The sequence below is a fragment of the Canis lupus genome, chromosome 11 (assembly GCF_003254725.2).
Source record: "Canis lupus dingo isolate Sandy chromosome 11, ASM325472v2, whole genome shotgun sequence".
Taxonomy (NCBI): Eukaryota; Metazoa; Chordata; class Mammalia; order Carnivora; family Canidae; genus Canis; species Canis lupus.
The window spans coordinates 6,411,369-6,437,994 of NC_064253.1; the positions used below are offsets into that span (position 1 = coordinate 6,411,369).

At 46.2% G+C, this 26,626-nt stretch overlaps 1 protein-coding gene across 3 annotated transcripts in view; it reads right to left on the reverse strand.

Moving 5' to 3' along the window:
* Positions 1-26,250, reverse strand: part of SEMA6A (semaphorin 6A) — a 127,030-nt gene extending 100,780 nt beyond the window's left edge. For 2 of the 3 annotated variants that reach the window (XM_025446806.3, XM_025446801.3), the window contains exon 1: positions 25,614-26,250. The gene's annotated coding sequence lies outside the window, so the exon portion shown is untranslated. The remainder of the gene's footprint in view (positions 1-25,613) is intronic. The other variant, XM_025446805.3, reaches the window with a different exon arrangement.
* Between the last annotated feature and the right edge of the window lie 376 nt (positions 26,251-26,626).

Here is a 26,626-nt window from a genome sequence, read left to right on the forward strand (position 1 = left end):
GGATGGCTCAGCAGTTTAGCACCACCTTCATTCCAGGGCCTGATCCTGGAGACCCGGGATCGAGTCCCAATGTCGGGCTCCCTGCATGGAGCCTGCTTCTCCCTCTGCCTGTGTCTCTGCCTCTGTGTGTGTATGTGTGTGTGTGTTTCTCATGAATAAATAAATAAAATGTTAAAAAGTAAATAAATAAAACAAAATTGTATGTGCCATGGAGACACTATTGTTGTGCTTAAATAATACATTTATCATTGATAGAACTTCTCCAGCTGGAGGTTTTTAAGATCTGTTTCCCCAAATCCTCATTTCAGTGGGGAAACTGAGGCCAGGGAACAAATTCCTCCCCATAGATTATATACCAAGTCAACAGAAAATACAAGAAGACGACTGTATTCTCTTAGGATATACAGCTTCTATTTACGTGAAAATAGTACTGCCCTGCCCTGCCCAGCCCAATTCCATTAGCCACAATGGATAACCAAAACAATTTTGTCAATATCAAAAAAAAAAAAAAAAAAAAAAGCCCAACTTTTTTAGACTCTTTTCTTATATGAATGCTGCCTTGGAAGCTAAAGGAATTAATTGGACAAACTCAATCTTCTCTGCTTGCAATTTTTACTTCTAGAAAGAAATATACAGTAATTAAAGCATGATCTGTAGATAAAATATTCCAAACCATTAATTTAAAGGTTCTTGGTGATGAGAAGACCACATAAACACTTTTCAGGCTCTCAGTGGATGAACTAAAACCAAAAGTCACCATAAACAAACAGCAAAATGGGGGATCCCTGGGTGGCTCAGCAGTTTAGTGGTTTAGCCTTTGGTCCAGGGCGTGATCCTGGAGTCCCAGTATCAAGTCCCACATCGGGCTTCCTGCATGGAGCCTGCTTCTCCCTCTGCCTGTGTCTCTACCTCTCTCTGTCTCTGTCTCTGTCTCTCTCTGTCTCTCATGAAAAAATAAATAAAATCTTTTTTATAAAAAGAGCAAACAGCAAAATGGACATGACCTATCATCTCTTAAATGTCTCTGAAAATCAGGGGGGAGAAATCACATACCAAATTCCCTTATTATAGCCAAGGACCTACTAAGAGGTTGCTTTATAACTCTGTACCACTTGAAGACTGAATTAAGAAGAAAAATCTCTCCTGGAAACTGAGGAGTTAGCTTTAATGGATAACTTCTGTTTGTTACCCTCCCAAAGCATATGGATATATCAGATACAGAATACAATTCAGGCAAAAGCCTGAAGAGAGATGAACAGCAGAAGGATCTTGATTACATTTATCCCCTGGAGAAGTGTAAACTTCCATGAAATCCTCATGTCATTTAGAAGCGGGGAAAGGATGGAGGAGCAGCACGGGAATGGCTCCTGCTGGAACCCACAGCGCCCTGCTGTTGCCCATCCTCCGACTGGCAGGTTAGAGGCTACTTTTCTTTTCACCTCTACCAACACCAAGCAGGGAGACAAAACAGAGTTGGAACCCAGAGATGTGAGATACAGGAGACAAAAATGATTTTATTTATAATAAGTGAGAAATTACACTCTTCCTGATTATTCATAACCGAGTGTGTCTAGTAACAACAGGAATGCAGTGTATCTTTTATGCAAAATTCACAAAAGTTTTCCCTCACATCACCTGTATTGCATATAAATTTTCAGAGCATAGAATAGTACACAAACAATAATCAGAAGGTGCAACCAACATACATGTGCTGTCACAGACGCCACTCTGGCAAAGGCCAGTGTTACCTTCGGAGGTGGTGACAGCACACACTCCATTCAGTTGGTTGTGACTGGTGTCACACTATTCCTGGGCATCCTAGGATGGTGTTTAAATCAGTGATGGATCCTGACCTTGTTCAAATTGAAAATACGGAATTGCATTTCCTTAGGATCTGAATGGAAAGGGGGTTGGTGGTTGAAGAGTTTGTCAATCTGAGGCATTTTAAACCATTGTTTTAAAATATAGATGTTATAACTATCCTTCAATTGTCTCAGGTCATTTAATTTGCACGATATTTATTTCTGTGGCGACTTCTGAGCTTCCTCGGTTGTATTTTAAAAGCGAAATAAACGTATCTACTGAAGGTTGGTCACAAGTTGCACACTGTCAGCATGTCTGGATTATTTTAAGAAAGGAGAGATTACCAAGAGAAGGATCCTGGCCAAGGGTATCTGATACCATTACCGTACCTTTTAGTTCATGAACTTGAAACCAGGCCTATGAAATAATACTCTAAAGTGCTAATGTCAATAATACCTAATGGTACAGAGAACCCCAAGTCAGGCTCCGTGGGCTTGAAACCTTGCCTTTAACTGGCTTTACGACATCAGGGCAAAAGCAGAGACGATGTGGAAGGAGAGAGGTTCTCCAGTGACCTGTCAGCATGTGGCCAGCAGATACCTCTGTGCCCTGCTCACCTTCCACAGCACCCAGGTGCTCTGCATCTAGTGCTAGGAACAGCTCCTTAGGGTCACTTGGGGCTTTACATGGTATAAAACCACCTGGCATCTTCCGGTCTGGCATCTTCCAAAACCCCAGGACAAAAGCTCGGCTGTCTAATCCTCTCACACACAAGGAATGTCATTCTCAGAATGATAAATTAAATCGGAGGTTCCCAAGACTGACGCATCATTATAATCACCCCAGGGATATTCGACTCTTGCAGATTCCCAGGTCTCAAGCCTGGAGATCCTGATTGGGTAGGCCGTCTGGCATCCCAGTTCCCAAGGAGCTTCAGGCCTACGGTTCTCACCCTTAAGGACAGGAATCCAGCATCGTCAGGAGAGGTCTTGGGTTGACTCTGTTTTTCAATATTAGCATTCGTTAGCATATTCATCAAGGAACTCTGAGCGCAGAAATGACTAGGTATAGTCTTCTTGGGGACCTGAACCGGGAGCAGCCTTATGGAATTCGTAAAGCCTCACTTAGACGAGATACAGGCCATGACCAAAGAAAATGTGGGTAGAAGACCCTGGAGGGGGAATGTGGAAGAGGGGAGTGACAGGGCAGGGGTGTCAGGTGGAGGGAAGGTATCAAAACAGGTCAGGTAGGCAACAAAAGCCATGTTTGCCCATGTTATTAGAATTCAAGCATAGAAGCGGTTCTGCTTGCTATTTTCTAGTCGTGCGTGTACACACACACACACATACATACATTCTTTTTGCAGCTTATGCCTCATCAGCATACTTAGATGAACAGATTTTGGGGGAAAAGAGTAAAAATAGGAAATACTTATCTAGCACTTACTATATAACAGACCCTTTAAGCAATTTACACATTGACTCCTTTATCCTCACAGCAACCCTGAGGCAGACACTACTACTATGCCATTTTACAGAGGAGGAAACTGAGGTACAGGGAGGTTAAGAGGCTTGCCTGAGGTCATGTACCTAGTGAGTGGTGAACTTTGGATTTGGACCCCGGCACCTGCGTCTCTGCGACTCGCAGCCTCTCTTCCCTCTTCTCTTGCACATGTAGTTTCCGTCCCTCTCACCCTGAAGTTTGGACCTGATTACTGAATTCAGATATAATAGGTACCTCAGAGGATGTAATCACAACAAGCTTGCTCTATCAGCTTCCTGTTTGCAATTAAACGCAGACCTCCTACAACAACATCATCAATAATCCCACGAAGGAATTAGAATGTCTGGGCTGACACATTTAAGTATCAGGAGCCATCAGCTTTCTGACAGCTAGGGTAGGGCTTTTAAAAAATACCTGTCTGATGTTTGCCACAAGGACCCCCCTGAGAGTCTGTCACAGGATCCTGTCTACAGATCTGGACTTGGTCACTTACATGAACATGAAGAATGGTGACAACAGAAAAGCGTAGATGTGACAACCTTCCCTCTCCCCCCACCCAGCCCAGTACCTGACACCATCTCGGAATTACTGATTAACCTGGAGAGAGCACTGCAAAGGGAGCCATGGCCCCTTTCTTATTGTTCTTATTTCTTTAAAATTTCCCAGAATGTGTAAAATAATTCTGTTCCCGGCCTAAGCCTTCCTCTGATGTTCACATTTCTTTTTTTAAAAAGGATTTTGTAGCCAGCCATCCTTTTCAACATGTTTTAGTTTGCCAAGCTGAAAATTACCAAGTGCAAGAGTTGGGCAAAAGGATGAGAACTCATAACTTTACATCGACTACCTTTTATTCAAGAGGAGAATGTTTCTTCTCTTTTCCAAACCAGGGCACAAAGCCAGGTGCCATTGTGTCTTGGAAGGATGAAAGGGGGCAGTGCATCTAAAGGAGCCCTGAAAAGTCTTGTACTTGTACCAGTTATTAAGTTACCCTCCAGGTCAGTTGATGGTTTGGTACAAGATGAAATCCCCCAAGGTGGGGCCCATCAGGATAATGCTCATCACCATCTCTTGGCACAAGGCCATGGGGCTAGTTAGATAAGGACCCTAAAAGGTGGAAGGGGGAGAGGGCCTCTGCCTTAGGCTGCATCCTGTCTACTAGGATAAGGGTTAGTCTCCATCAGCCTCTCCACCTACAAATGCAGATCAGCTTCTCTCTCAGAAACCTTCTACCAGTGGGAGACAGTCACTTACACTTACTTACAGGAAGGGTCAAGAATGGGGCAGTTTACCAATCCCAGAGAAACTTAATTCCTAAGTGGTGCCATGTATTGCCAGATGGGACAGAAATGGAAACATCTCCATGCAACCATTGCCAAAATAGACTGGCAAGTTGGAGTAAGATTTATGTGGGTGTAGGGATAAATAAGCAATGATTTTTTTCTCTGGGAGAAAAGCATCTCCCTGCACAGATGAGGGTCCAGGAGGAGCTGGCTATGTTCTAGAGAGCACTCATTCATTCCCAAGAATCCTTGCGAGTCACCAAAGGACACTTCTCCATTTGGAAGGTGGGCAGTATTACTAATTTGCAAAGTGCCTGGAAACCTATAGAGGAAGACTAAATATGGATCTTACGTGTGAATAATGTCAATACATGTTACATGACTCTGTAACAGACCTATTTTCTGTGACTGTATTGGGCAACTCTTACTGATATATTCACTTTAAACACAATCACCTTCTTTGCTTTTAAGCACTTGAAAAAGCACCAAGCATAGTTTCAGCCGAATTTCTTATAAACCTCAGCGTAACCACAATGGGGAGACCACCTCCGAGCTCCCGAAGTTGGGTCCCTCAAAGGTATTAAATCTTAAATACGCCATCACGTTGACTGCTTTGGCTGCTCACGCTTGGTGTCATTAGCGTCTATTTAATACGGCAGCTGATGCCTTGTGGTCCCTTGCAAATGGGGGGGAGCAAAGCCTTGGAGAGAAGTGAATTATAATTGCCTGCCGCAGGACTGTGTGGCGCTGCCTGTGACAGCGGCCAATGGGGAAAATAGGAAAGCATTAGAGAGGGTCTGTTGTACTGATGAAGTGGAATTCCTAGAACACACTGTGCTATAAAATGAGATTTGGCTCCACAGTGCTGAGAGCAAACAATGGACTCAGTAGTCCCCAGCACTGGTTGCTGGGCATATTCTAGCTCCTTCAGTGGGAGCTGCCTTTCATTCAAGGGAGCAGGAGCCACGCTAGAGAATAGAGGGGGGTGGCGGTGTTATTATTGGTCCAGAGAAATCCTGGGCGTAAGATATTAAGGGGAAAAATGCCAGGAGACTTTCCACCAAGGTGAATGCCACAATGAGCTAGCCTCTTCCACTCAATGTGCTTCAGCCAAGTCAATCATTTGGGGGGAGAAATAACTATAGAAATGACTAATAAAATGTGTCCAGCCTCTTTAGCTGGATTAGTATGGTAGGAGTGTGTTTTAGAAAGATCTGGGTGGACAATGGGTCTTTATTAGATCTTAATCTCTGGAAAGATATGGGACCAAGAAGGCTCTGATGAATGTGAGTGGGGGCTATAGAGCTTGGGAAGGTCTCTGTTCTATGTCCTAATCCACATATGATTGGATTTCATGGAAGACAAATAGTGAAGAGCAGCATCCATATGATGTTCTAAACCACCTTATGATAACACTACGTCCCACCTTAGAAAAAAAGTATTTGTCGGTCTCTAGCTGGGTAACTGATTCTATTAGGAATAAGCCAGGAGTTAAAAGTTTGCTCCCAGGGATCCGTGGGTGGCGCAGCGGTTTGGCGCCTGCCTTTGGCCCAGGGCGCGATCCTGGAGACCCGGGATCGAATCCCACGTCCGACTCCAGGTGCATGGAGCCTGCTTCTCCCTCTGCCTGTGTCTCTGCCTCTCTCTCTCTCTCTCCCCCTCCCTCTGTGACTATCATAAATAAATAGATATTAAAAAAAAAAAGTTTGCTCCCAGCTCGCAAAACAGAGGGAAAAAGGGAGTAGAGTAATTCCTACTCAAAGAGTGCTCCAGGCACTCAAAAGACAGCTTAATTGTTGAAATCAAAGACAGTAAATTGTAGCCTGTACATGTGGGAGCAAGTCCACCTAATTATGAATGAGGCATTGTCAAACCAGTTTGCCCCTGAAAACCTCCCTATAAACTAATTTGGATTTTTTTTTAACTCCATTTTAACCAAAATATTTGGGCCAAATTACATGGCTGCTATGACAGCTACAATCAGAGGTATGAATTGAAATACATTCTGTGTGAGGGTTCACGTGAAGGTAATACGTAATTATTTCTACAAAGTATTTGTTCAAGAATTACCGCATAGAAACCAAACGCGTAGAGAAAATCTGCATTTTAAGACTTGCCTCAGTGGCAGGTGGGCGAAATCCAAAGGACCCAGATTTGCCCACCTTCTTGCAAAGTTTCACTTGCTAAGCACATACCTACAAGCATACACAGACACAAAACAAACAACGAAATACTCCTTTTGGAGGTTTTAAGGTCCAGGAGCCTGGCAGCCCAAAGTCCCCAAGTGTGGAGAAAGCGGTTTCCCACCAGGCCTCCCCCCTAAGTGGGAGAGGCAGGCTTGGGCATGGAGGTGGTCACTGGCACATGCAGCCCATTCCTGCCGTATTTGTTCAGATCATCAGGAGAGTGCCAATTAGCACCTATTTTGGTGAAGGTTTTGTATTGTGAACATCTGTCCACTAGCATCTGGCCAGGGCCCAAGTCCATTTCACAAGAAACACCAAACAGCTGTCAGATGGTCCTGAGCTTGGACGGGTACCAAATAAACACAATCCTCCTTGCCACTGGGGAGGCGGGGCCCCAGTTCCTATTATCTGTCTCCGGATGTACCCAGTCTCCAAGCTCTGACTTGTTAGCACATTCCCTAACTCCTGACCAGCAACTTCCTGATTTTTGTGAACAAGGCTTTGCCCATTGCAGTAAATACTTGGGGTGGATGAAGTCAGAAGTAACTTGTGTTTACTCGAGAGCTAATGATCAGTTAGTTGGCCCTTGGTTCTCTTCTCTGATCACCCAGCTTCTTTTTTTCTGCCTTCTAGGGATTGACTTTGCAACCCCCTGACTTTGCTATTTCATGGTTCAACTAGTAGGTTTTCTGAGAAACAAGGGTTTACAGCCAGCGCATCACTGTGATGTGTTTGGTTTTACCGGTGTAAGCGGTTAAGACCACATCATCGCTTAAAGTCGTATTGTAGAAAATAACTTCTTTGCATATATACATTGGTTTTGAGTCAGATATTACCAGAGATCTTTGGGGCCTTTTTGTTAGTGGAGATTCCTCAATTTCGTGACTCTAAATACACATTAACGACAATCGAAATGTTTGCATACAGAAAACTCAGCGAGAAAATTCTAGGTATTATTCTCCAGGAGTTTCTATGTCCTTTATTTCCAGAACACAAGAAAGTTGTAGCTTGGGGCATGTGGCATAAGCCTGATACACTCAGGCTCCTAGCTGAGTACTAAATCCCACAAAGGCAGATTAAAATGGAGCAAAACCTAGTCACCTCACCTAACACTTTATTTATCCAATAGGATCCAAGATGCAGTACAGCTCGGTGCACATAGTAGGTATGCACTAAATATTTCCTAAATAAAATAATGAGTGATGATTTAGTCAGTTATTTTCAATCATTCCCTGATAGTCAAAAGAGTAGAGAGACAGACAGAAGCAGGCAGAAAGATCCTTCTGGATGCTATCATCCTGTCATCATCTTGTCTTTTCAGTTTTAATTTAAATGCCAAGAACCATACCCTGCTCGTGACATAAAATACTGAATTTAGCCAATTCTAGTAAGAGGACTTGTTGTCAAAATATAATTGCTAATTTTTATTGAGTGCTTATTACGTACAGACATTGTTCTGGCATATACAGTCACATTTAGGCCTCAGAATTACTTTATGAGGTAGGCGCTGTTAGTATTCCCATTTCACAGATGAGGAAAACGAGGCAGAGAGGTTAAGTGACTTTCCCAAGATCACAGCCAGTAGAATAGGAAACACCATACTTTTAACTACTCCCTCGTGTTAGCCCTCTAGAAGAAAAGAAGTTGACTCCCAGGTGTAATTTTGACCTTCAGCTTCACTCTGTGTCTAGCACTGCTGTGCTCTTGTTCTTGCTAATGCAAGTCTTGAAACTGTGGGGAAACCATCATTATCATCAGTCACCATTTTTATTGAATTCGTGTCAGGCATTCTGCTGCTATGAGCTGGATGTGCTTTGAATCTTGCCAGGTTATCTTCCTACCCCATGGAGAATGCCAACACGGTACAGGCAGAGTTCGAAATTTACTCCCTCCACTGATTGTAGACTCCGGAGTATGCTTACTCTTACATCCAAGAAAAAACCAGAGTTGGCACTACTGTCAGAGAGTGCCAGTTGAGGCTGCAGTGCATGCATCTCTCCTTAATATCTTCAGAGGCCAATCTACAAAGAGCTGGGGTTGAGTCTTTGAAGGTTGGGAGTAGGGGCAGTGTATTGACATTGGGAGACCTCTTCCCTGAGGGCTAATTACGCCAGAGACCTTGTGGCTCTCTGGACAAACGCCTCCCATCCATTGGTGGCTGAAACTTATCCCCTGACAGTTGTCATTTTTATTTCAACTTATTCCGGGAGGCCTTTCAGACGTACTTCGTCAGGGCTTATTTTATCATCGATCGTTCCTTTGCACACACACCAACAGAAAACAGAAGTGAAATTCGTAATGTCCTAATGCTTCTTGTTCAGTGTGTGACTTCATATTTGGGAGTTGACTTGCATTTGGGACCTCAGAGTGCTGGTCATCAGGGTGCGTTTTTCTAGACAGTACTGTCCTCTATCCCCAAGAGCTTTGGTGATGGGCATCTTTACATTTGTTCACAGTATTTCAAAGCAGGTGTCATCAGCCTCTTGACACTGTGTTTAGAGCCGACGTCTAGCTGGGTGGGGTTAACTGCTGACTAGCTGGTCTGATCCTGTGTATTGTTTTTTCACCTTTCGTGGGAGCTGAACAAAAGTGCTTGTGTTGAGATTAAGTGACACTAGAGGGCAGCCTACAAGTTGGAAACAAGTACTAGGACACCAAAGCAATAATTTGGCCTATGCCAATAGGTAAGTAATCTATAGTTGGGTCTGTCAGCATTCTGACACCAACTCAAATATTGGGTCCTCACATAATGAAATAACTCCCTAACGTTTCACCTGAATTGGCCTTTAAAATAAGACCTAAACTGGTCTCCCTCCTAGAAACTCGCTTAGTTTGCTAGAGCTGCCTGATGAAACTCATCCTGTTTTGTTTCACTTCTGTTATTCAACTTTTTCTTAAAATACAGAATAAAACTTTCCCGTTATAAATTGTGTTTAGAAAGTCAATCGGAGAAGGACAATCATTATTATATGGTCTCATTCATTTGGGGAATATACAAATTAGTGAAAGGGAATACAGGGAAAGGGGATAAAATGAGTGAAAATATCAGTGAGGGTGACAAAACATGAGAGACTCCTAACTCTGGGAAACGAAGGGGTAGTGGGAAGGGAGGTGGGCGGGGGGGTGGGGTGACTGGGTGACGGGCACTGAGGGGGGCACTTGATGGGATGAGCACTGGGTGTTATGCTATATGTTGGCAAATTGAACTCCAATAAAAAAAAAATGGAGAAAAAATAAAAAAAACAAGTTGTATTTAGAGACCCCTGAAAGAAGAATATGATGGGAAGGGTAAATAGAAAACAACAGTCATCTTTTTAGGATTCTTTTTTATGGCATTAATATTACTTATTTGCACCTCTTAAAGACATCGGGGGATTCTGCTGGACGGCTGCGCTCTGTGGTTGACCCTTACCCTAAAGGTTGAAACCACAAAATAAAACTTGTGATACCTCAATACTGATGTAATGAAGATCCATCTCTTCTAAGTGAAATCTTATAAAACACATTTTTTTTTCTTATAAGCAGTGTTCAATTTTAGCGCAACTCAGCAGATAAGAAGGCCTAGCTGTCTGTGAACACTGTCTTATTAAATAAACAACACAATTTAGGTGTTATTTGTGTTTTGCGAATTACATCATCTGCAACATTTCAGCTGTACAAGGCAGTTTAAGAGATCAACACATAAAAAGATGCCCAGCATGGAGTGGGACAAACACGCGGACGTCTAATTTCAGAGCTCAGATACTTGTATGAAGTAAAATTGTTCAGAATGAAAAAGACAAGGAACAGGCGGCTTGATCCGCGCCCTGATCTTGCAGGAGTGAACCATCAGAACTTGCCTCTCCCACGCTTGTGTAACCTGTTTTTAGAGATGTGCGGGATGCCGCTTCACCTCTCCTCCAATTATCCCCCTCCTGTTACCGTGATGTTGGGGAAAGTGGCCCCAGCTGCCAGGCCAAATGTGACCGTTTAAACACTCTTAATTTCAAAATCTTTAGCACTCCCTTTACAGAGCTGGGTGTGAGCACGGTAGGGCTAGGGCCAAGGCTCTGTGTTGGGCTATTATGTGTCATTTAAATATGGGATGTGATGGCTGTGAAATATGAACTCTTCTTGTCTGAAAACCTGAGTTCACTGGCCCCCATGATCCTCTCAGCTCCCCAGATATGACAGCTTGGAGCAATTTTTCCTCTTTCTATTTTCTTGCCCCACATGTCCAACTGGTCCCTATGTCCTGACGGCTGTATCTTGCCAACACACTCAGAATCTGCTTCCTTTCTTCTACTCACAGTGCTAGCAGATTCATATTTCTAAAACACGCATTTGATGATGTCATCTTCTTGCTGAGAAGCTTCAACCGCCTGTGGCTCCAGGTTCCCCTTTGGAGCAGGGGGGAGCCCTCAGCAGGGTGCTCTCAATCTCCTTCCATCCTCAGGCTTCCAGGTAGGCCAGGAAGACCCCTGGCTGCTCTGAGACCAAGTCCTCCATTTCCCTGCCATGGGCCTTTGCTCTTGCTTTTCCCTTAGACCCACGGCTCTTCCTCCCATCCATTCCCACCTACTGGAGTCTCCTTCGAGCACCTGAGATGCCTCCTCCTTCATAAAGTCCTGCCTGAACTCCCGGCTGGATAGAGCTCTCCTTCCTGGCCTTCTTAGCATCCCTAATTAACTAAGTACCTCGCTGAGCAAACACCCTGCTTTAGGAATGGAGAATAGTCACTCCACCAAAGTGATTTTTCACGTATCTGCCTTCCTTGCTAGAACGTGGATCCAGTGTCTGGCCTATACTGGGTTCACAGCTGATCAGTAAATTCTGGACTCCGTCATCATTATGTCTCTGCAGTACCCAGAACTTGCCTATAATCTGTTGGATTAAACAGAACTGCTGCTTTCACTAGACTTGGTAGCCTGGCTCAGGAATATAATGACCTTTGTCAGAGAGGAAGATACACCCGTGTTGTCTATTTATACCTTGCTAAAAACACATATCTGTTGTATTAGGTCCAAGTTACAAGCCCCAGGAGGATATTCCTACCACAATATCGGGTTCAACTTTCTGCCCCTCTGAGGTCTACCCTGCACCAGAGTTTGCACCTTGACGTTGCTCTTTCTTTGTATTCCTTCTATAAAACAGGACTAGAATCCCCCTCAAAAACATCCTCAAACATCCTCCACTTTTCAACTGATCTCCTTTCAGATGACCGTCCAGACCCTAAGAGCCTTTGGGGACAGTGTCCTGAAATGGCACTCCACTGAGAAGCAGGAACTTATGTTCCAGTTGCACTGATGCCACAGGTGGAGTCCTTGGAAAGCTATTCCTGAACTTGTTCTGTGTCACCGTTCAACCTGCGAAAGAGGCAGAATGGGACGATGTCTGTGGTTGGGAGGCAGTCATCAGTTTTCGGAATTGTTAAAGCATTGAGAAAACAGTGCAGCAGCATGGAGGAGTGCAAAACGCAGATTCCGAATGTTGGGGACCTTGTCCCAAGCCCTTCCCTCACCAGAGGTATACACCGGCAAGTTACCTGATCTCCTTGAGCTTCAGCTAGCTCATCTTTAAATTGGGCCTCAAAATCCCTGCCCTGCCTAACCCATGTTGTTGGTATCCAATGAGGCAATGTTTATAAGAGCACCTTGAAAAATATCCTTATGATATAAATAAGGCCTTTATTATTCATAATAACACCGTTAAATACTGTTGAGGTTGATGGTTATCGGCTAACCTGTTTTCTGAATGCAATCTGCAACCCGGCAAAAGACTCCTTCCAAGGCAGACACACAGTCCTGTGTTTGTACCTCGTTGCTGGAGGCCAGTGCATCCTCTCCCCAAAAGGGCCCCAAAAGGTGCCGCCCTGGGGAAGATGTGTCTTCACTTGAAACACGGGCAGTGAGAAACAATGAAATATGCAAATGCTTATGAGGACTTTTAATAGAAGAAGCACTCTGAGTTAAGACTAGGTATGGTCGACAACAGGCAAGAAAAGATATTGTCCTAGTCCTACATGTAAAACCTTTTCAAGTTGTGCTCAGAAGAATTTGCATTTCAATAACATTGTGATAATGTCAAGCTATTCACAACATTTCAAAGCCTCCTCTTGCACACCTGGCATGTTGTAGGATCTGCTGGGGAACTGGATGTGGCTGTTTTCTAACAGCAGAGGCAATTATGTTGTCCTTTTCATTCTTGGGAGCGGATGTGCTTGGGCAATATTAACAGGTCTTATGTTCTGGACATGACAAAATATGGACATGAAAGCTCCACCCTCCAAGATATCCCATGAGAATTAATTAATCAGCATATTCAACATGGTGAACTTCCCCTCATCACAAATGAGAGGAAACACCTTGTAGATACAAGTTGACTTTTGAATAGAAAACCTTCCCTTGTACTCTGTACATCCCTTTAAAGAAGAAAAGTATCCAAGAGATGTTTGTTACCTTTTTTTTCTTGGCTACACAGGAAACTACTCTGTTCTTTCTACTTTTGATAGCATTAGCATCTCCCCTTGACTGGGCAAGCATGAGATCTTGGGTTCATTTTATTTCCGCTAAAAGTAAAACCATATTGCATGCAATGAGACAACCATCTTGAAAATTATCTTAGATAATCACTACCCTAGAACACAGTACAGCAAATATGGCACATCAGTTTAATTTAGGTAATTTCTCATTATGATGCTTATAGATCGGTAAGCTTAACTGTAAAAAGTTAAACATTTATAATTCATAAGCACAAATTATGCTAAACTAGATGGGCTATATGCTATTAGAATCTTGTATAAGCTACAGAATGATTATTCACACGAAAATTTAATTAATAAGAAATTTATAATCTAATTAATATATTATACCTAACTTTTATTAGACCCTCTAGTTAAAAGTCAAACCTAAGTAGCACATTAACATTATAATTCAGCTTCTTGATATCTGTTGTAGAACTCATGCCACGGGAAAAAGTACTTTTAACCAAAAGTAAGGCCTTTTTCTCTCCCATGTTTATAGTATTCCCTGATCATTATGTTTAGCACATGGTAACAGGTACTTTTGGGCAAAGGAAATGCCACTTGGCCCACTGCCCCAGTTCTTTCATTTGAAAGAACTCAAAGTCCCATTTGATCTTGGGAAGGAAGGGCATCCAGTCCCTCTAGGAGCCAGTAAATCTCAGTTTTGAGAAAATTAAAAATGGTTCCCCTAAAGATTAAAAGTACTCTGGATCACTTACAAATTTCAGTTGTTCCTCAAATGATATTTCTTCCTTTGCATGACCATTTTGCAAGTGATACAGAATCACGCTTTTCATATAAGAACCTAGTATGGTTTGCATGGCAAGATAACAGAAGGATGTTGGAGTCACTGCTGTCTGAAAATGTTCCACCAAAATACAGCCTCCAAGGCACTGGCGTCTTGGAGGCACAAAAGAAAATCTGTAATCAGAAATCATTAATTAAGGTTAATTAAAGTCCACATTGTATCTGACTGACATTCACACAAAAGTACTGCTTACTTTTCTTTAGGCTATGTGTACAATACTGTGTCTGCCCGGACGCCAAAGAGTAATCACCATCTTGTTATTGTCAGGAGGACAGCAAATTGAATTCATACAAACTCTTCTTCCAATGAAGAAAAAGCTTCTGATCTGAGATCTTAGTTCCCCGGGTTCCTCCTCATCACTAAGCCTTCCTCAAAAAACAAACAAACAGGGCAGCCCAGGTGGCTCAGGGGTTTAGCGCCGCCTTCCGCCCAGGGTGGGATCCTGGAGACCCGGGATCGAGTCCCATGTCGTGCTCCCTGCACGGGGCCTGCTTCTCCCTCTGCTTGTGTCTCTGCCTCTCTCTCTCTCTAGGTCTCTCATGCATAAATAAATAAATAAAATCTTACAAACAAACAAAATCCCCAAGAAACAACTCACTTAGGAGAACACTGAAAAACGAACAAGACTATGCCAAATACCCAGAGGTCCATCATACTGAATTCACAAATACGTGTTTTCTTTGCTTCCCAGAGAATTTGGAGGGGGAGGGGAAGAAAGGTTGGGGTGTGGGGGGAGTGTGTGTGGATAATTGCAGCCTATGGGTAAGCCAGACCACATGATCAGAAACTGCTGTGACACTTAAAAGTGTTTCTCCTCAAGGAATTCTGGTGCCCAGAAGCCTGGTGAAGCCAGTAACAATTAAGGCCATGTTATCCTTTTAATTTACTTGAAATTATTGGCCTCTAAAATCAATCATTTTGTGTGGTTGCATAGGGAAGGGGGGGTCAATATAATAGGCACGTGCATGAAAAATGCTTGTTGATCTTACACAAAAATGTTGGCAGGCTGGGTCTGGGGAAATGTAAAACGGCTGCTTTTGAAGCTCACCCTGCAATAAAAACTAGTCATTTTCTAGTAAGGGAAGAAAAAAGTGACTAATTTTCTAGATTAGACCCATTTGTAATGAATTCAAGGTTTTGTTCCTGTGACTCTGCCTGGATTTTTATTTGACGCCTTGCATGTCCTGAATTCGGTGCTGTTTGCTTCAAGTGTGCGCTTGTTTTATTTTATGTTTTAATCTACAAAGGAATGAAATGGCTTGGCTTCGAATGGCAGGAGTCCTTGAAAGTCCACTTGAGAAATGGGAATTAAAGCATTAAGAAGTGTACCAGTATCTGTTACACAAGGCCAAATGTACCTAACAAAGGAAAGCTGTGTTCTACATCACCCACGAAGCACATAAATCACTGAGTGTGTGTATCTCCTTCTTGCAGCAACTTACTCCTCCCCATCTTACTCTTGACTCGGTCACCCAATATATATCCACAACTGGACAGCTTTTCCTAATCAGCCCTGAAGTCACAAACCTAAAGGCAAAACAGCCAAAGATGATAATTACAGAAAGGAAAACAAACAAACGAAAAGCTCAGATACTCAAGAGCCCTGTGGGCCACTGTCACAAAATACAGTGAAATGGTCTCTAGCTCCTTAGCAATGTGTATCCACCCTAAAACAAAAACCAAAAAAAAAAAAAAAAAAACAACAACAACAACAAAAAATGGAGGTTAAATCTTAGGTAAAGCACAGCATGTCTCCCTTGCCATACCAAAGCACAACGTACAGCACTCCTGAGGTCATTCTATTTATTTAGCCATCTGCAGAGCCGAACCCGAATTATGAACCTGAAATTTTGAGCAGAGCCATGAATGCCCTCATTTACCTCCACATTTGTGAATAGTCTTAATGAAGAGCTCGCACCCTTTGGCTTTCTTGTTGAAAGATGAAAGTGACATCAGTCCCTGGACAGTAATTTTTTTTTTTTTTTAACCAGCCAAGACTGAGCATGAGGCAAATCCTGGAGTAAATATCAGCTGGATGTGCACATAACAAGGTCCAGAGAGACACTCAGAAGTTGCCTCTTTTAATCCAACACTGAATTATACGAGAAGCGGTTTTCGGTTCTTTTCAGAGCACCACAACTGCCAAAATAACTGCAAGGCTTGCAAGCCCCAGTATATCTCAAACCTTTCCCAAGACACCCCAACACTATCTGAGGCATTGAAACTATGGCAACCGAATAAGAAAGCAGCCTCCATGATTTATAGATGAAGATCCCAGCGACAGTGTCTAGCTAGGGCCATCATTCATGATACGAGAAGAATTAGCACGGAATCCATCTCGCAAACCATTTACAAGTATTCTTCTTGTAAAAATCCACCCAACTGCCATCCTGCTGCATATACTCCACTTTAGAATGCTATAAACAATTTGGTTTCTATTTATCGCTCACCCTGCAGAGATGAGAATGTTCCTAGTAACTCAGATGCTCACGTTTTTGGAATAACGAAAGGCTTAATAGATTGGTTTTCCACCTGGGTATTTGAGGCCTAAGAACAAATGCATTCAAACACCAAAATACATGAGTGGAGTCATGTGGTTCTCCGAAATAAAAAGGAGGAGAGACAGTTGTTGGATTGTCTGAGTGGGGTGTTGTTTTTTTTTTTTTTGGGGGGGGGGGGGAGTTGTGTGTGTGTGTGTGTGTGTGTGTGTGTGTGTGGAATGCAGTTTTTCATAAAGCATTCCATTTTCAGGAAAGGAACATTTCCATTCACCAGCTCAATCAGTATTCTCTCAGTTTCCTCATTCAAGGACAGTAGGAGTCTGGGGAAAGGGTGGGGAAGCACTGGTGTTGCTGCAATATTAATGAAAAGATTGAATACTCTCCTTAAAAAAAAAGATTTCAGGAAGAGGAAAAGGGAAAGAAGAATGGATCCATCCCAGAAAGCTTGTCTGTAAAACTCTTATCTGACATCCAACCATAATTAATAGATTCTTTATTTCTTCCCAGTTTCTAAAATGTTTCTTTTCTGGTGGCATGTTTTCATTGTGTTCAGTGACTGATCCGGTTGTGTTCTGGACATGCTTCCAATCAAATCATGGCAAAGGCTTGGTTTTAAACATGGGGGTGGGTGGGTGCAGAAGGCATGAGAGTGTTGTGAAAGAGCATCCGTTTTAGTGGTTCTTCTCCCAGTTTTTTAATTGGCGTGGATTCTTTGAATTAGATTTTCTACAAACAGCAATTATAGGTTAGTTGGAAACCACTAGAAAGTGCCGAGTCATGTTAAATGAAAGCCTCAGGTCTATGAGCCGGATGTGGAAATACCTGTCTAACCATTATTTTCAAAGCACCAGTCATCACACTTGCTGCTAGAAAGACCTGGCCCTTCCCTCTTTGGGGCATGTTAATTGCTGATTTATTTCACTCTCCTGACATCCTCTTTCTACTTACAAAGTCTAAGAAAGAATTTTTTTTCCTCCTGGATGAAAATAACTGTTATTCTAAGTAAGCCACAGAGGGAGAGTCTTGCTCCCCCTGGGTCCAAGAAGAGTCCATCAGGGAATTGTGGTGATTATACCAATTTATTGCCCCTTCTTCTATGTCTTTTAGAAGTGAGATTCTTCTCCCTGATAAGAACTTGTATTACGACTACCATTTGAGTCAGATGTCAGGTAATAGGACACTGTACCAGTCAGGAGGGTAAATGCTAGCTCCTATGGGATCACCAACTAACTACTTGCTCCATTTGGTGGGGAAGGTGGAGTTTTGCTTCTGCGTGGAAACTCAATGCTCTCCCAAACCAGTTGATTTGGGCTTGGCCAGGGATTGCAGGGTTTGCAATCCAGCAAGTAGATGGCCACCATGAAGGCCCTCTGGTAGAAGGCCTAGCTACAGCCTCCTGGAGCAGTCAGCAGACAAGCTTCTCTCCATGACAGGTAGGGTCCTTGCGGTCAATTCAGCTCATCCCTGAACCAACATTACAGGCTGCTCTCAGATTCTTTTTTTTTTTTTTTTTCTAAATTTTTTAATTTATTTTATGATAGTCACAGAGAGAGAGAGAGAGGCAGAGACACAGGCAGAGGGAGAAGCAGGCTCCATGCATCGGGAGCCCGACGTGGGATTCGATCCCGGGTCTCCAGGATCGCGCCCTGGGCCAAAGGCAGGCGCCAAACCGCTGCGCCACCCAGGGATCCCTGCTCTCAGATTCTTTAGCGCATGCAAATTGTGGATTTTATTTTTAGATGTCAGTAAGTGAAGTCTATCATTTTTTTTTTTTTTTAAGCAGTCATCCTTTAGGCTCTTACCTGATGTGAAGTCTTATACTGCCTACAGTGGTTTTATTGGTATGTTTTTTCTTCCGTATTTTGGGTGTGAAATTTCAGCATCCAAAGTCAGGAAGAGGATCACAACTCCCCTTCTCACACAAGTGACTCTTTCACATGCTTCCCAGCTGAAAACCCCTGGCGCTGTGGCCAGCTCATGGTGTGAATGTTCACTTCTAGTCCAGAGGCGGCTTCCTTTGTACCATCTGTTACACTTCTGTGACCATTTCCTTTTTACTCTCCCCACCAGGGCACTCTCCGTGACTTCTATCCCCCAAATAAAAATAACATCTAATATTTAATGAGCGGGTATCCTGTGTCAGATATTGTGCTATGAATTTTACAGATGTTACCATATTGACTCTCATCAGCCGTGACATTAGCGACATACCAGCATCTTACAGAAACTGAGGCAGAGATGTAACTGGCTCAAAGTCACACTATTTGTAAATGGCAAAAAAAAAAAAAAAACAGGCCGCAAATCAGTGGGTTACATCTGCCTACAGAGTACGGCCTCTGCATTGTCCCCGTCGCTGCCCACTGCCTTCCTGTGACAGTCCCTTCACATTTATAAACTTGAGGTCTCAATATCCTAGTGAATTCGCCCTTGTCACAGCAAGGATCAAAACTCCTCTCCTAGCACCCCTGGTTCACCCTGACATGTCTGTTCTACATTAATGCTTACACTGACATGAACTATTTTAAGGCTTACCTCAGCAAAAACAATGCCCTCACCTTTTATAATGCCTGGCAGAGTGCCACTCCCATGACCTTGCCCAAATTAATGGTCACACTGAAAAGCCATCGTCACTTGAGGCAGTTGGCATTCTGATGAATAGGTTTGCCGCTCTCCGTGCTCTATGAAGACTGTGAATTTCCAATGAATTTGGGGATCTTATTTAATTTCATCGCGTGGTTTATACTAAAATGTGATGCCAACAGAATATAATCTTTCTTGTATGATTTAGTAGACGGTAAGGCAAGATCTCTGCAAGGCCCAGGGTCTGGGGTAGGTAGAAAGGAATTAGCGTCATACCCTTCCAAGTTTGCAGAGTGCATTTCACATCTTACCAAATATTCACATTTGTGGTTTCAAATTATTCTCCCAACAGTCTTGACAAGGTGGGAAGCATAGGTTTACTATTCACAAATTTTGTTTAAAATAATGCAGCTTTAGAGAGGTTAAGTGGCTTGTCCAAATAAGAGTCTAGAACTCAGGACATCCAGGTAGAGGATCTTCAACTACAATTACCATGGTACTGGCAGTAGGGGGCAGAAATGTGGGTTCATAAGCATACTATCTTCTCTTGTCGGAAAGGTGGATTTTTTTAAAGATTTTATTTATTTATTCATGAGAGACACAGAGAGAGAGGCAGACACAGGCAGAGGGAGAAGCAGGCTCCTCGCAGGGAGCCCAATGTGGGACTCAATCCCGAATCCCGGGATCACACCCTGAGCCGAAGGCAGACTCAACTGCTGAGCCACCCAAGTGCCCCTGGAAAGATGGATTTTAAAAAGTACTATCAGCAAACTCCAAAAAAGCACAACGGATCTGTGGCCAGTGGTTAGAATGCAGAACAAATGAGGCCAAGGTCAAAAGCTCAATCCCCATAAGTGCTGGCTATCTTCCTAGCTCTGTTTCTTGGCAAGTTGCTTTTACCTAAAACTCAGATTCCCTCCAGCTTCAACCAGGTGTACCACAGATGTGTGCTCTTGGCCACAGAAGGGGACTGGGTGAAGGTGTGGGAATTCACAGGCCCCAATCCATCACCAGGACTGGGAAAACAACCCGCCATGCATGCTCCACTAATGGTGCATGAGACAAATCACCTGTGTACATGGAAGACTGTCACACACACACGCAAAGAAGTATGTCATTGGATGGAAACATAAGAAAAACAAGATCAGATAAAAAAGAAAAATTAGATGTTTGTAAAAAGAGTCACTCTTGATGGATTGATTAATCAGTTAACTGACTGAACACATCCTTGTTACAAAGGGCCTATGGTGTGCCAGGCACAGGTTTAGGGGCTGGAGATACAGCAGTGAATAACACCTGAAAGTCTTTCCTCGTGGTATTATGTTCTAGTGGAAGAAAGAAGATAAATGAGAACAACATATAATCTGTCGGGCTGTTAAAAGTGAGAAGGGGGAAAAAACGAGGCAGGGGGAGTGGGGGTGGGAGTCCTGGAGGAAAGAGTAAAGTCAGGTGATCATAAAAGGCTTCACTGCAAGAGTGACATTTGCACAGGGACCTAAAGAATGTGAGGAGCAAACCACACAGCTATCTGGGGGAAAGAATCATCCCAGGCCATGGAAGAGCAGAAGTGAAGAGCATGCAATGGACCCTGAAGAGAACACGTCTGGCATAGTCATGTAGCCCTAAAGAGGGGTGGAAATCCCAGATCCCTTTGGGCCACAAAGGTTGTAGGTCAGACTTTGACTTCTAGAAGAAGATGGGAAAGCATCTGAGCGGAAGTGATCTGATCTGGCTTCGTGTTTTTTTGTTTTTTTTTTCCAAAAAAATCACTGTGGCTGCTGTGTGGGGAAGAGACTGTAGGGGGCCAAGAGCAAAGCAGGGAGACCAGTTGGGAGGCTGGCACAGTCACCCAGCAGGAGAAGGCAGCGGCTCAGGCACCAGGAGGGCTCCAGAGGTGGACGACTATGGAGGAGGCCCCTGCGCTTTCTGAAGGAGCGGCCCACAGCATTGCTGCTGGAGTGGATGTGGGTCTGAACAAAGAGTGAAGGGGTAAGTCTTAAGTTTTCACAAGTGAACAACCCAAAGCATGGTTCCACCATTCACCAAGATGGAGGAAGTTATAAGAAAAGCCTCTCTAGGGGAGAAAAGACCCAGAATTGGGTGCTCGGAACATGTCAAGTTTGAGATGTCTATCAGATCCAAGAAGGCTACCTAACCTGTAGGATTTGCTATCTGAGAGACCCAGGAGAGAGGTCTGGGGTGAAGAGGTTACTTGGGAAACATTGTGTTGAGTCCTGACAGTTTTAGAGGATACTCTCCATTAGTGGAATCTGAATTAATCCGAATCAGAAAGTTTTAGGAGAACTTACCAGCTTCACAAAGCAGGAGCCCCTTGAGTATGGACTCTTCTGCAATAGTCCCATGCTGAGCAGTATCCTGTACGCTTTTCTCCCCTTGAGGTTTGTGTGGTATGACATCTCACTTGCCCATTTCAGAGGGATTAAATGCCTCCCTGCCTTCTCATATCCCCAAGAGGCAACCATGTGGTTGCTGGCAGAGAATAGCTCAGTTGCTGAGAAAAGCCTTCACTCTGGAATAGTAAGATCTCAGAGATGACTTGGCTCCAGGGTACCTCGAGAGAGTGGGGGACACTGATCACTGATAGGGGAGGGCACAGCAGGATGTTTCCAGGCTCCACCTTCCTCTGGGAGTGCGAACGCCCAGGGCCCAGGGAACACCCGCTCCGGGGAGGAGGACAATAAATTGTGGAAACCTGGGGCGGGGGAGGCAGAGGGAGAGACACACAGTCTCTCTTAGGCTTTATACTGCTGCAAACGGCAGATGCTTAATTAAAGCATTTGCAATTAGTTTGGCTTGTTCTGTGATTCCTTTCTGCAAACAAATAAGATGGGAGAATATATTCGCTTTTGGCAATCTAGTTTTAAAAAACTTCTTCTCCCATGATCACTCTTTTGTCCTGCTCAGAAAAGAGCTGAACCACCATGTACCCGTAGTAAAGTGTCTGACTTACCTCCTGCTTCAAAACGGTATTTTTCCTTCCATTTCACATGGGAGTGCAATTACCTGTTTGCTTTTAAAGCATGAGTATTTATTTTGAATTTAATACAAATTCTTAATTTGGGTGCCTTATTTTCATTCAATGAAGATAACAGTCTTCTTAATTCTTGCTCTCCTTCTGAGTCAACATACTAAGCAATATTACCCACCCACTCAAAATGCAAATGCTATATTTTTTTAATGATGGGAAAAGCATTCACTAGGCTTGGAAAGAACTTGAGGTCTGTGTGTTTGTGTGTGTGTGTGTGTTGCTGTGTGTGTAAATAAAGAGTTGCACTTATTGCCACTTTATAATAAATAATCACTTACTTGAAGCTGCTTTGTAGGGGGGGAAAACAGCAGGTCCATTCTAAGCAGAGAAATGTGAATCATGTGTGACTATGTCTTTCTTTTGTTCATTCAACATTTACTTAGGTTTCTATCCTAGTTCTTAATGAATTCTTAACCTATTTAAGAGTAGTAGAAGTTTTAAGTACATTCTGCAGATGGCTCCTGAGACTATGGTTTTGGGTGGCTGCTCAACATTTACACATGAGGACTATATGCATTATTGAAGAGTGTGGCCCATCTCTCCGGGGTGATAGTTACAAAACACAGCACTTTGGGAAGACTGTCACCACCCCAACACTGTAAATAAGACACAGGAACTAGAATGCTTCCTTTCCATCAAGTTGAAAAAGGATGTAACAGAGATGAGGCTTTAAACCTGACCTCCATTCTTTCCCGCTTTCGGATTGGTTTGCCAAGTGCCTCATTCAAAAATATCCTAAAAGCAAAATAATAATACAGAGTAGGAGTTACTCAAGATTCAAATAAAAGTTACCGTGTAAACAAGCACGGGTAAACCAAATTCAAATAGTGCAATTATTTTCTGACAAATAACTGAGGTTAATAGGTGGAGACAGTGTTCTGCCACACAGTATTTAAGGTTAGGTTAATAATTAACTTTGGTGCCTGGCGTAGTTTCATCAAAGCTTACTGTAAATCATAAAACTGCTCCATGCAGACTAAACAGAGTTTTATAAAAAATAGACACAAAATGCTTTGCAGTCTTGACCTCTGGTAGCCATTTGGTTATTATGGTGTAAAAAAAGTACGATACTTTAATTCAGAATTGAGCACAGGCATCTTTCCTTTGGGAGAAAAAGCCTAAAGAAAGGATTCATGTGTCTGGAACCTATAGCCTTTCCGCGCCATCAGAATTGGACTTGATGCCCAAGATGTAGGTCTGAAGGAAGACCGACAATTATCAGGATTCAAGAAAGACCGGCAGAAGCACTCGACCTTCCTACCCCGGAAAGACTTAAAAACCAGCGCTGGGGGGCATTGCATAGCTTTCTGGAGACCTGCTGGCGGAACACTGCAACTGGGTTAAACATCTTTTCAGATGGGAGGCAAAGAAAGTTGTGCGTACAAGTGTGAGCATCTGCGTGCTTCTGTGTGTGTGTGTGTGTGTGTGTGTGTGCGCGCGCGCTCGTGGCTGTGCGCCCGCCTTCGCCTGTGTTTTAAACCTTTCACGGATCAAATTCGGTCAGGAGCAACTTGACTTCCATCCAGCGGACGCCGAAAGCGATCCCACCGCCGCCCGACTGGCCCGACTGGCCCCCGCGTTGGCACAGCGGCCACCTTTCTCCCAGGGCCACGGGCACGGCCACTGGGGCTGCCCGCGGCGCTACGGGCCAGAGGCCGCGGCTGGCAGCGCCTTCCCCGGCTGTGCAGACGCAGCTGCTCCCCGCTCCACGAACACCTACCTGGCTGCCAGCCCCAGTCCTCCCCGGACCCCCGCCGGCTGGCAAAACGCGCGTGGCGCAGGGGGACCCGGGGCTGGTGCGCTGGGCCCCTGCGCCAGCCGCTGTCCAGTGGCCGCCCCAGCATCCTGAATCCTGCCCCTGAACTTCCTTTCCCTCCGCCTCCCCCCGCTTTCTCGAGCCGCCCAGCAAGGGCCGCGCCGAGGCCGCATCCCGACCGACTGCCGGCCGGAGGAGCCGTGGCCTGCGGGCCGGCACCCAACTCCCCGCGGCCCGGGCGGTCCGCCCGCTTCCCTCCGGGTTCGGTTTTCCGCGGGCCGCACAGGCTGCGCCCCAATCCCGTCATGCCTGCCGGCCCAGGCTTTGAGAGAAACTTTCCAGAAGCGCCCGGCCGAGTGACCCCGTGCTGGAGAAGGAGGCGGCGCGGGAGCGGGAAAGACAGCGGAATCCTGTTTCCCTTCCCGAAACGCACAAGTTCGGGACCGCTCCCCGGCTCCCCCCGTACCTCTCGAGTGTGGGAAGAGGGAGCGATCTTGGGATCCTGCTTTTGCACCGTATGCCACAGTGGGGAGCTGAGGGGGAAAAGCAGAGACTCTGGAGAAGGGACACTTCCATCCCCGCCGAGTCACCCGGGGAGGGTGGGCACTGCCGGGCCAGCTCCCAGGCGCCCCGCCGCCGGCCACGCAGCTCTCGAGGACGCAGCGAGTACTCCGGACCCCCAGGACCTGGGGCCGGGCCAGAGCCCTTGTCTGGGTAGCAAGCACTGGGCCATCTTTTGCAAGACTTTCCACCCTTCCCCTCCAGGGACAACTCCTTTCCAGAGAGGGACCTCTTGGATTTTGGAGGAGGGCGCAGCGGGCGTGAGGCCCCGGCGTGGCGGGCTCCGTGCCGGAGGGGGACGCAGCCGCGACAGATGCTGCCCTCGCCGGCCAGAAGGGAGCTGCAGCGGGGGACAGGATCCGGGGCGGGGGGCACCGCGCCACACCGGGAGGAGACCGTTCCTGGGCTCTCATTCGAGCAAACAAAGCCCGGAACCTCTGGTGCCAGCGGCCGCGAAAGCCTGGATGTCCCCAAGAGGCAGGGCGCACGGGTACCGGGGCCATTACAAGTTTCCCGCACTCCACAGAGCTCAGCCCAGACCCCGAGCGCACAACAAAAGATTCTCTTCGCTTTCCCACCGTCTCTGCGGAGCCCCTTCTCCCACCACGGAACCCACCCCTGGTGCTGGGCACCAACAGCGCTCTTCCAGCCAACGTCCTCCAGCCCTTGAGGGCACAACCCTTGCCCCCGCCTTTGCACCAGGACTGGGCGCTCCTGAGAATCCCACCCTCTCGGGGCCTCTCTGCTCCCTCCCTGCTGGCCCGAAAGTGAGCCCGGGCCCCGGGCCCTACACACGCGTCCCCCTGCCAGGCAGCACCGGGCGGCGCCGGGCGTGTGCGCCGCGCGGGTGGGGAAGCTCGAAGCGCGGAGCCCCGCGGTCTCCCGGGCACGGGGCGGAGAGGAGCGGCGGGCTGGGCTCACGACTGCTCCCCCAGGGCCGGGCAACGCTCGGGAGACAGACACCAGACAAAATAAGACGCCGCGACCACAAAGCCGACAGCGCGTGCCGGCCGCGGCCCCGGGACCCGCCGCCCAGAGCCGGGCCGCCAGGGAGGTGGGGCGCGCCGGGGCGCCCCGGCCGTACCTTCTCGGTGCATCGACGGGCAGGCGGCCGGGGCTCGGAGCGGGCTGGTACAGCGTGTATCCCATTTAGTAATCCATTATCGAGGAGATCTCTCCGGGCCGCGAGCTGCGCTCTCTCCTCTGCAAGCCTTTGTCATTCCTACATGTGTGCTGGTCTCTTTGGGGGGAACAGTCGCGGCGACTACTTTCTGGGAAGCAAACGCGCTGTGTTCATCTCCAGTGACAGGCGCAGAAGGGGAGAGGGGGGAAAAGAAGGAAAGGGGGGAAAAAAAAAACCCCAACAAGGAAGGAGTAAATGTTCAAGAAACTCTTCTCCAAATCCAAATTCCACTTGGGATTCCGCTCCGGTGAGTCCCTTCGGTGGTGTCCGCGCGGATTAACAAGTCATTTCAGGGTGGGGGGCGGGGTGGGGGCTGGGGCGGGGGGCGCGCGGTGGCCCCGCTCTGCGACGGCGGGCGCTGCGCCGCGGGTGTGGCGATGCTGGCCGCTGCCGCTGCTCCTAGGCGGGCATCGCGGGCGGTCGGCCCCGCGGAGAAGCGCCGCTGCTGCGTCCCGAGCGCCTGGGCAGCCGAGTGCGCGGGGAGCGGAGTTGGCTGCAGCCTCACCCGGAGCCGCTCACTACTCCTCTGTCACTGGAGAGGCCGAGGCGCCCGGGCGGAGCCAAGTCCCGGACTGGATTGCGCAGGGAGGACTCTCCTCCTGCAACCCCGCCTCCTCTGGCTGGCGTCTCCTCCGACCCAAAGGAGGGCCGCGGTGTTTGTGTGTGAATGTGAGTGAGCGTGGCGGGGGGCGGGAGAGCCTCCGCGGTGCGGCGCGGCGCGGCTGCAGGTGGAGCCTTGCACTGACCGGCCGGCGAGGCTGCCTTCCCCCACGATTCCCGGCCCCGCCGTGCGCCGGCTGGAGGTCCCCGCGGGCTCGGCTCGGGCTGGATCCCAGCCCCGGCTGCCCCCACCCCGCATCTGCTCCGGCGAGGAGGGGGGGAGCGTTGCTGAGCCCTGCCAAATCCGAAAAATA